The sequence below is a fragment of the Prunus avium genome, chromosome 8 (assembly GCF_965620075.1).
Source record: "Prunus avium chromosome 8, drPruAviu1.hap1.1, whole genome shotgun sequence".
Taxonomy (NCBI): Eukaryota; Viridiplantae; Streptophyta; class Magnoliopsida; order Rosales; family Rosaceae; genus Prunus; species Prunus avium.
Window position 1 is genome coordinate 30,023,524 of NC_142291.1, and position 8,394 is coordinate 30,031,917.

The 8,394-nt window shown below is 37.2% G+C and overlaps 1 pseudogene across 1 annotated transcript; it reads left to right on the top strand.

Annotated features, from left to right (window-relative positions):
• Positions 1 to 967: 967 nt before the first annotated feature.
• On the top strand, positions 968 to 6,981 carry LOC110767892 (disease resistance protein Roq1-like; annotated as a pseudogene). The gene is made up of 5 exons (XR_015826138.1): positions 968 to 1,416; positions 1,512 to 2,610; positions 2,774 to 3,056; positions 3,151 to 6,055; positions 6,200 to 6,981. The product of XR_015826138.1 is annotated as a disease resistance protein Roq1-like (transcript).
• The last annotated feature ends 1,413 nt before the right edge of the window (positions 6,982 to 8,394 follow it).

The window sequence follows — 8,394 nt, forward strand, 5'->3', positions numbered from 1 at the left end:
AACAGGGATTAGATACATGCTTGGTTGTTTAAATTGTTCTTCTATGCTTAATGGGTTCCTAATGCTTAGTTTTAGGTTAGACAACAAATGATCAAATTAGGGAATTAGGAACACAAGGTTATGACCAAACACCATGGCTTAATCATACTTTAGCTAGAATCAATCCGTTAATCTAATTGAACTTGGGAACTTATTTGCTTGAGTTATTTCATTCTTTCTTGTTTTATTTATTTTCTTTTTTTCATTTCTATTTTGTGTAGGGGAAACAAATTGGATCATTCAATCACCAATCCTCGTGGGATCGACCTCGCACTTACATATGCTATACTACCAAACGGCTCGTGCACTTGCGAGTATCACAAGTTGAGGATGCAGTTGAAACCATTTTGGTGCAGCTGAATCGAAGCAACACTGTTGTACAAAGATCTTAAATTTTTTGGATTTTTTTTTCCTTATTTTGTTAAATTTAATGTTAATGTCCTTCTTGTTATATATCTGAGATTATGTTAAAAAGAGCTCGGGCTAATTCTTGTATGTGAAAAAGGGCTCGAGCCTATTCTGTCAGAAACTGTTTTTGTTGTATTATGTTTGTAAGGACTTTAAGAAGCCACTTTGCTTCTTATATTTGTACGGCTGGTTGATATTATCAGCCTTTCCCCAGAAGACAACTCTTCTATATGTATCAAGGAAAGTAGATTATCGAGGTAGGAAAAACAAGTCTGGTCCCAGAAGCAGGAGCCGACCTTTGAGTTCATCATCACTGTCTTTGTTATCCTTTTCTGGTGTTTGCATATTGATCTCTTAGTGCTGCTAGTATTATAAGAAAATCCAACATATTTCTCATTCTGAATATATACAGCCAATGTGCGGCTAGTGTTGTTAATTTGCATGTGTTATGAATATGCATGGGTTTTTTGGTCAAGAATATAGCGAAGTTTTGAGTGTTGACTTGTAGTGGGTTTGCAGGTTATCAATATGGCTTCCTCTGCTGCTGCAATCCCCCCTCAGGAAAAGTATGATGTGTTTCTTAGTTTCAGAGGTGAGGACACCCGCTATACTTTTACCAGCCATCTTTATGCTGCTTTATGCTCAAAGAAAATCAAAACCTACATAGACGACATACTTGAGAGAGGAGAGCAAATTGCACCTGCCCTTTTCGAAGCAATTGAGACATCAAAGCTTTCGGTGATCATTTACTGCGATGCAAGGCAAGAGGGGACAGTTTGTTCTACCGATTTTTTACTGCATCAACCCATCACATGTTCGAAATCAGCAGGGAAGTTATGCATATGCATTTGCTCAACTTGAAACATGTTTCAAGGACAGCACGGAGGGAGTTATGAAGGTGTGCAAGTGGAGAGATGCTTTGGAGGCAGCAGCCAATATGGCTGGGTTTGATAATTCAAACAAAACCGGGTAACTAACTCTGCTATTTCTACTTGTGACCATTTAATTCTAACAAGATTCCTTAAGGCTAACTAATTGTTTGTCCTCATAATCATATTTGCCAGGACAGAGGCCAATTTCATTGAGAACATTGTCGAAGATTTTTTGACCAAATTGAATCGCAAATCGTCAAGTGATTTAAAGGGCCTAGTCGGAATTGAATGGAAAATTGAGCAAATAGAAGGGTTATTATGCATTAATTCACCAGATGTTTTCACTGTAGGTATTTGGGGCATGGGTGGATTTGGCAAGACCACTCTCGCTGATGCTGTGTATCACCGACTTTCTTCTAAATTTGAAACTTCTTGTTTTCTTGCAAATGTTAGGGAGGAGTCAGAAAATCATGGACTAAAGCACTTGCGAAATGTCCTTCTTTGTGAGATATTAAACGAAAAAGATCTAACTATTGACACTCCATCCATAGGATCAACTTTTGTTCTAGAAAGGCTCAGCAATACAAAGGTCCTCATTGTTCTAGATGATGTGAATGATTCAAAACCATTAGAACTTCTAGTTGGTGATTATGTCCGGTTTGGCCCTGGAAGTCGAATCATTATAACAAGAAGAGATAGGCGCCTACTTAAGAAATTGGTTGTTGCTGATAAGATTTACGAGGTTGAGGGATTATATTATTTTGAAGCTCTTGAGCTCTTTCATTTGCATGCTTTGAAACATAACTGTACTGAAAAATGTTATACAGAGGTTTTCAGAATGGTGGCCGATTATGCCGGAGGCATGCCTTTAGCTCTTAAGATTATGGGTTCTGTATTCCTTCACTGCGACAACAATGAAGACTGGAAAGATGAATGGAATAAGTTGAAAAAATTTCCCGACCAAGATATTGAGAACATGTTGAGACTAAGTTATGATGGATTAGACAAAAATGCAAAGGAGATATTTCTTGAAATAGCATGTTTCTATAAAGAGATGACAATAGATTTTGCAAAGGAAATGATAGATATAAGTGGTTTATTTGCTGATGGAATTAAAGTTCACATTGATAAGTCTCTCGTATCAATTTCAAGATGGAACAGCCTAGAGATGCATGATTTGGTTCAGGAAATGGGTAGGGCAATAGTTTACGAACAATGTATTTAAGAGCCTGGAAAACGTAGTAGGTTTTTCATTGCTGAGGATATCTGTCACGTATTGAGAAATATAAGAGCCAAATCCATTCACTTTCTTTAAAAAGATAATTAACATTTTTGTGAATTTTCTATGATAAGACACCTAGGAAAAAACTCATGTGTCAGATACATACAAATGTAGTTTTGATTAAACTTTGTTGTATATTGCATTAACATTTATACTTCGCTCTTATGGTCAGGGAACTGAAACCGTTCGAGCCATATTCTTTAACAGATCTAAGATTGGAGAACCACACTTGGATTGTGCAGACTTCAAAAAGATGTCTAATCTAAGTTTACTCAATCTCGGCGATTCTAGCTTTGGCAACTATTGCCAATTAAAAGTTTCTCTTCCCAATTCTCTTTGTTATCTTTCCTGGGCGGAATATCCTTTGAAATCTATGCCATCAAATTTTTTCAGAAAATCTTGTTGAGCTTCGAATGCACGGCAGCAAAGTTGAGCGACTTTGGAATAAAGACCAGGTATATGCTTATTTCGCTTATTGTATAAAATTTAGTGTGATTATTTCTTCAGTCTAAGTTATTAAGTCTTGTCATTTCTCTTTATTTATGACAGAATCTTGAGAACTTAAAAGTGATGGATCTTAGTTTCTCTACTCATCTTATTAAAGTCCCAGATCTCTCTCAAAGTCGAAAATTGGTGCATATAAATCTTTTTGACTGTACAAGTTTGGTTCAAATACCTTCGTATTTTCAGTGTCTTGACAAGCTTACTCATCTTGACCTGGGAGAATGCTCGAATCTCAAATATCTTCCGCAGATGCCAAGCAACATTGAATTCTTAAATTTGTCTAAAACTGCAATAAAGGAATTGCCTTCATCAGTTTGGTCTCACGAAAAGATTTCTTACTTGGATATTCGATTTTGTAACTACCTTAGGAATCTCCCAAGCAGCAGCTGTAAGCTGAAACTACCCTCCTCCGGTTTCAGTCTAGAGGGCTGCTCATGTCTTGGCAAGTTTTCGGAGCTTCCAAGGGATCTAACAGTGTTAGAAATGATAAGGGCAAAAATAGAAGTATTGCCCTCATCAATCGAGGATCTCTTTGGTCTCAATACAATTCGACTACTTGATTGCAAAAGATTTGTGAGTCTTCCATCGACCATTTGTAAGTTAAAATTCTTATAAATCTTGATCTCGGTGGTTGCTCAAAATTCAAGTACTTCCCAGAAATCTTGGAGCCTATGGGAAATCTGAAGTGTCTTTCATTAGAAGGAACAAATATTAAAGAGCTACCCTCATCAATCGAATTTCTCTTTAGTCTCGTCAAAATTGAACTGACAAATTGCAAAAAGTTTGTGTCTCCCAACAAGCATTTGTAAGTTGAAATGTCTTTCCGACCTTGATCTCACCGGTTGCTCTAAATTTGAGGACTTCCCAGAAATCTTCAAGCCTATGGGAGAACTGAAAAATTCTTTCATTAGAAGGAACATCTGTTAAAGAGCTACCCTCATCAATCGAATGTTTCTTTGGTCTCTCGAAAATTGATATGAAAAATTCCAAAAGGTTGCGTCTCCCAACAAGCATTTGCAAGTTGAAATCTCTTTGTGGATTTGATCTCAGTGGTTGCTCTAAATTTGAAGACTTCCCAGAAATTTTGGAGCCTATGGGAGTGCCGGATATTCTATCCTTGATAGGAACAAATGTTAAAGAGCTACCCTCAGCGATCGAATTTCTCTTTAATCTCTTCATACTTCATTTAATCAATTGCAAACGGTTTGTGTGTCCCCCAATGAGCATTTGTAAGTTGAAATCTCTTTACGACCTTGATCTCTCGGGTTGCTCTGAATTTTAAGACTTCCCAGAAATCTTGGAGCCTATGGAAGATTTGAATTATCTTAGTTTAAAAGGAACATCTGTTAAAGAGCTGCCTCCATCAATCGAATGTCTGTTTGGTCTCATCAGAATTAAACTAACAAATTGCAAAAGGTTTGTATGTCTCCCAACGAGCATTTGAAAGTTAAAATCTCTTCACGAACTTGATCTCACTGGTTGCTCTGAATTTGAAGACTTCCCAGAAATATTGGAGCCTATGGGACATCTAAACATTCTGTCGTTGAAAGGAACAGCTGTTAAAGAGCTACCCTCATCAATTGAATGCCTTTTTGGTATCATGACAATTGAACTGACAAATTGCAAAAGGTTAGCGCATCTCCCTCCCACCATTTGTAAATTGAAATCTCTTCGCAAACTTGATCTCACTGGTTGCTCTGAATTTGAAGACTTCCCAGAAATTTTGGAGCCTATGAAAGACATGAAGTTTCTTTCATTAAAAGGAACAGCGGTTAAAGAGCTACCCTCATAAATTGAATGTCTCTTCGGTCTCATTAAAATTGAACTGAAAAATTGCAAAAGGTTTACAAGTCTCCCAACAAGCATTTGTAAGTTGAAATCTCTTACACTTAATCTCAGTGGGTGTTGTGAATTTGAGGACTTCCCAGAAATCTTGGAGCCTATGAAAGATATGAAGTTTTTTTCATTAAAGGGAACACCTGTTAAAGAGCTACCCTCATCAATTGAATGTCTCTTCGGTCGCATTAGAATTGAGCTGAAAAATACGCTTGCAAGTCTCTCAACGAGCATTTGTAGGTTGAAATCTCTTCAAGAACTTGATCTTACTGGTTGCTCTGAATTTGAAGACTTCCCAGAAATTTTGGAGCTTATGAAAGATATGAATTTTCTTTCATTAAAAGGAACAACTGTTAAAGAGCTACCCTCATCAATTGGAAATCTAACTTGGCTTAAAAAGTTAGATCTTCGTCATTGCAAGAACCTTGAGTTTGTCCCAAAGAGCATCTACAATTTAAACCGTCTAATTACTCTAAGGTTTGATGGTTGTTTGAAACTTAAGAAATTGCCTCCCTTCTCAGTCGGTTTGCACTCTTTGGAAGTATTAAACCTCAGTTACTGCAGTACATTACAGATCCCTGATCACCTCCTTTGCTTAACCTCATTACGAGATTTAAAGCTAAGTGGAACCATGATTGAGAGCATACCTGCAAACATCAAACAAGCTTCTTGGCTATTTTGCCTGTCCCTGATCAATTGCAAGAGCCTTCAATCTTTACCAGAGCTCCCATTAATGCTATATTCTCTTAAAGCACATGGCTGCACGTTGCTTAACACAGTGTCAAGCCCAAGGACTGCACTCGCACAAGAGTTGGATGGATATAATTTGTTTCCAGGGCTTAACCAGGAACTTATTTTCTCTAATTGCCTAAAATTGGATCAGAATACATGGTACCACATAATGGCGGATGCACAACTTAGAATTATGCGTTTGGCATTTGCCTCATCAAAGTTTGACAAATTTGAAGTAGCTTCATATGCAGAACTTTCCAAAGAAATTGAAGTAGCAGCAGATGTAGAACTTGAAGCAGAATTTGAAGACGCATCAGATGCAGAACTTGAAGAAGAAATTGAAGTAGCATCAGATGTAGGAGAAATTGAAGTTGCATCAAATGTATGTCTCTCTCTCTCTCTCTCTCTCTCAGTTCTGTTATTCAATTGATAACTAGTTTCCTGTGCTCTGTAATTAAGCTTGGAGTATCTGTTAACTTTTGTTTGTTAATTTGTTTAATAATCACGACGTCCATCCGTTGCACAGAACTATTATACTAGAAGACCTTCAGTTACCATTGTATGCCCAGGACGTGAAATTCCAAATTGGTTCAGCTATCAAAACGAGGGATCTTCAATAAATATCAAGCTTCCTCCAGATTGGTTTTATTCAAATTTCTTGGGTTTCGCTCTATCTCTTGTTGTTGGATTCGACAACTATAATGTTAAAGGGAGTTTAGGGTTTGGATGTAAATTCAATTTCAAAGCAAATAATGGTGTAAGCTGTGAATTCGATTATCGTATGTATGTTCTGTGTTGTGATGAAACCAACCATGGAGAAAGCAATAACTACAATTTCAATTCGGATCATGTGGTTGTATGGTATAGTGCCTTTGAACCTGTAGGGGGAGTAGACTACACTAGCTATCTTAATGCCACTGAGGCCTCTTTTGACTTCAACCAAGTGGATGGTTTTAAGAGACCCGTTAAGGATTTCCAAAATCAGGTGAAGAGTTGTAGGCTCCGGTTGTTGTATGGCATAGATGCTCAGAAATTTGTGTTAGGGGAACAGAAAGTAGGAGAAGATACTAAAACTACAAGATGCCGTGATGAGGAACAAGTAGATGAACTACTTCTTCAAAAAATTGGAAATACAAAACTGGAGGGGCAAGATTAGCCATGTATATGGAGAACAAAATGTGGTAGCGGATGCCCTTTGCTGGTTGGGGTCTCTCTTGTTTAATGGAAGCTGAATTGGCCTGCACACCAGCACCTGATCCAGTTGTGTAAATTTATTTCTGTAAGTTGCATGTAGTTCAGCCAATCTATGTAAGGAAATATCATAAATGTCATGTTCTTGCTTCAATTCATTTTGTCTTCTTCAAATGGTTGATGTTTTCCCTCCAAAACAATTTACACAAATAGGAAAACAAAATTGAAGACCTTTTCTCCAACCATCGGACCATATAGAGATTGAAACAAACAAGAGATTGAAAATTCCTTGATAAGCTTATTGACTACAGGACAACTGACCGTAGTGGTCAAAACTCACAAAACCATAGTTAACCAACATTTTTCCTTTTTCATATTTCGTGCTATAGATATCTTTGAGTTTTAATTGACGTGTTACTTATTTATTCTGTAGGCTGCTTCAACAAAGTGGACCTTTTTACTGATCACCAGCCTCTCAGATTTTGTCACTTGCTTTTGATTAGGCTTCCTCACCAAGTAACCCTCAGTTTGCATTTGGGAGCTTTGTTCACAACGCTAAAATGGAAATAGATGAATTGAGTGAGGTGGCTAATGTCAGATTCCCTTACCGTAAATTCAGGAGTTAATCCTGGTGCTAGATGGACACTAGCTTTGCCGCGGATGGAAGCATGCGGAGCAATTAATGAAACATTCAAAATACCCATAATACCCCTACTTATTCTAACAAATGACATCCCTTATCCTCACTGTCTATTCTACGTTCAGACCCACCACGAGAGAGAGAGAGAGAGAGAGAGAGAGTTTTATGTGGGGCTGTGGAACAACCATAAGAAAGGAAGAAAATGTTTAACAGGGGAATCAATGGGGGAAAACCAATTATTGCAGATTTGATTCCTTATCAACCAGTGACAGAATTGCAGATCTGGAAAAAAAAAAAAAAAAAAACTTTGATGAGGGTTTGTGTCCAAAGCTTTTATGCAGTTCTGGGTTGCAGATTTGTTTTCGTTGTTGTTGATTTCTTTGGCCTGGTTTGGGTTTTTTTTTCTTTCTAACCTTTGGCTGTTTACAGAGAAAGAGAAGAGAGACGAAGAAGAAGAGAGAACAGGGAGAGGGAAAAAAAAAACCCTTTTTTTTGTCTTTTATGAAAAACATAAAAAAAACATTTTGGTATCATATCATTTTTGGTCATTATACATAGTCATAGCACTTCTATAAAAATATTTACCAAATACTTTTACAATATAGATTACCAAACACTAGCTACTTCATTTCACAGTTATTTATTCTCGCAGTACAGTAGAATTGGATCGTACATGTCAACTATAGCCATAGCTTCAAATTCTCTCTCTCTCTCTCTCCATAGTTACAATGATGAGGATGGGAGCAACATTGGTATCCAAGACCTTTATGATATTTCATATGAACTGAAGCTAAAGTAAAGAAAATCCAACACATATTCATAACAAAAGTGAAGTTCACACACCAAGTACACAAGAGTAACAAAGCCACAGCAAACTGCAACAAAGACAT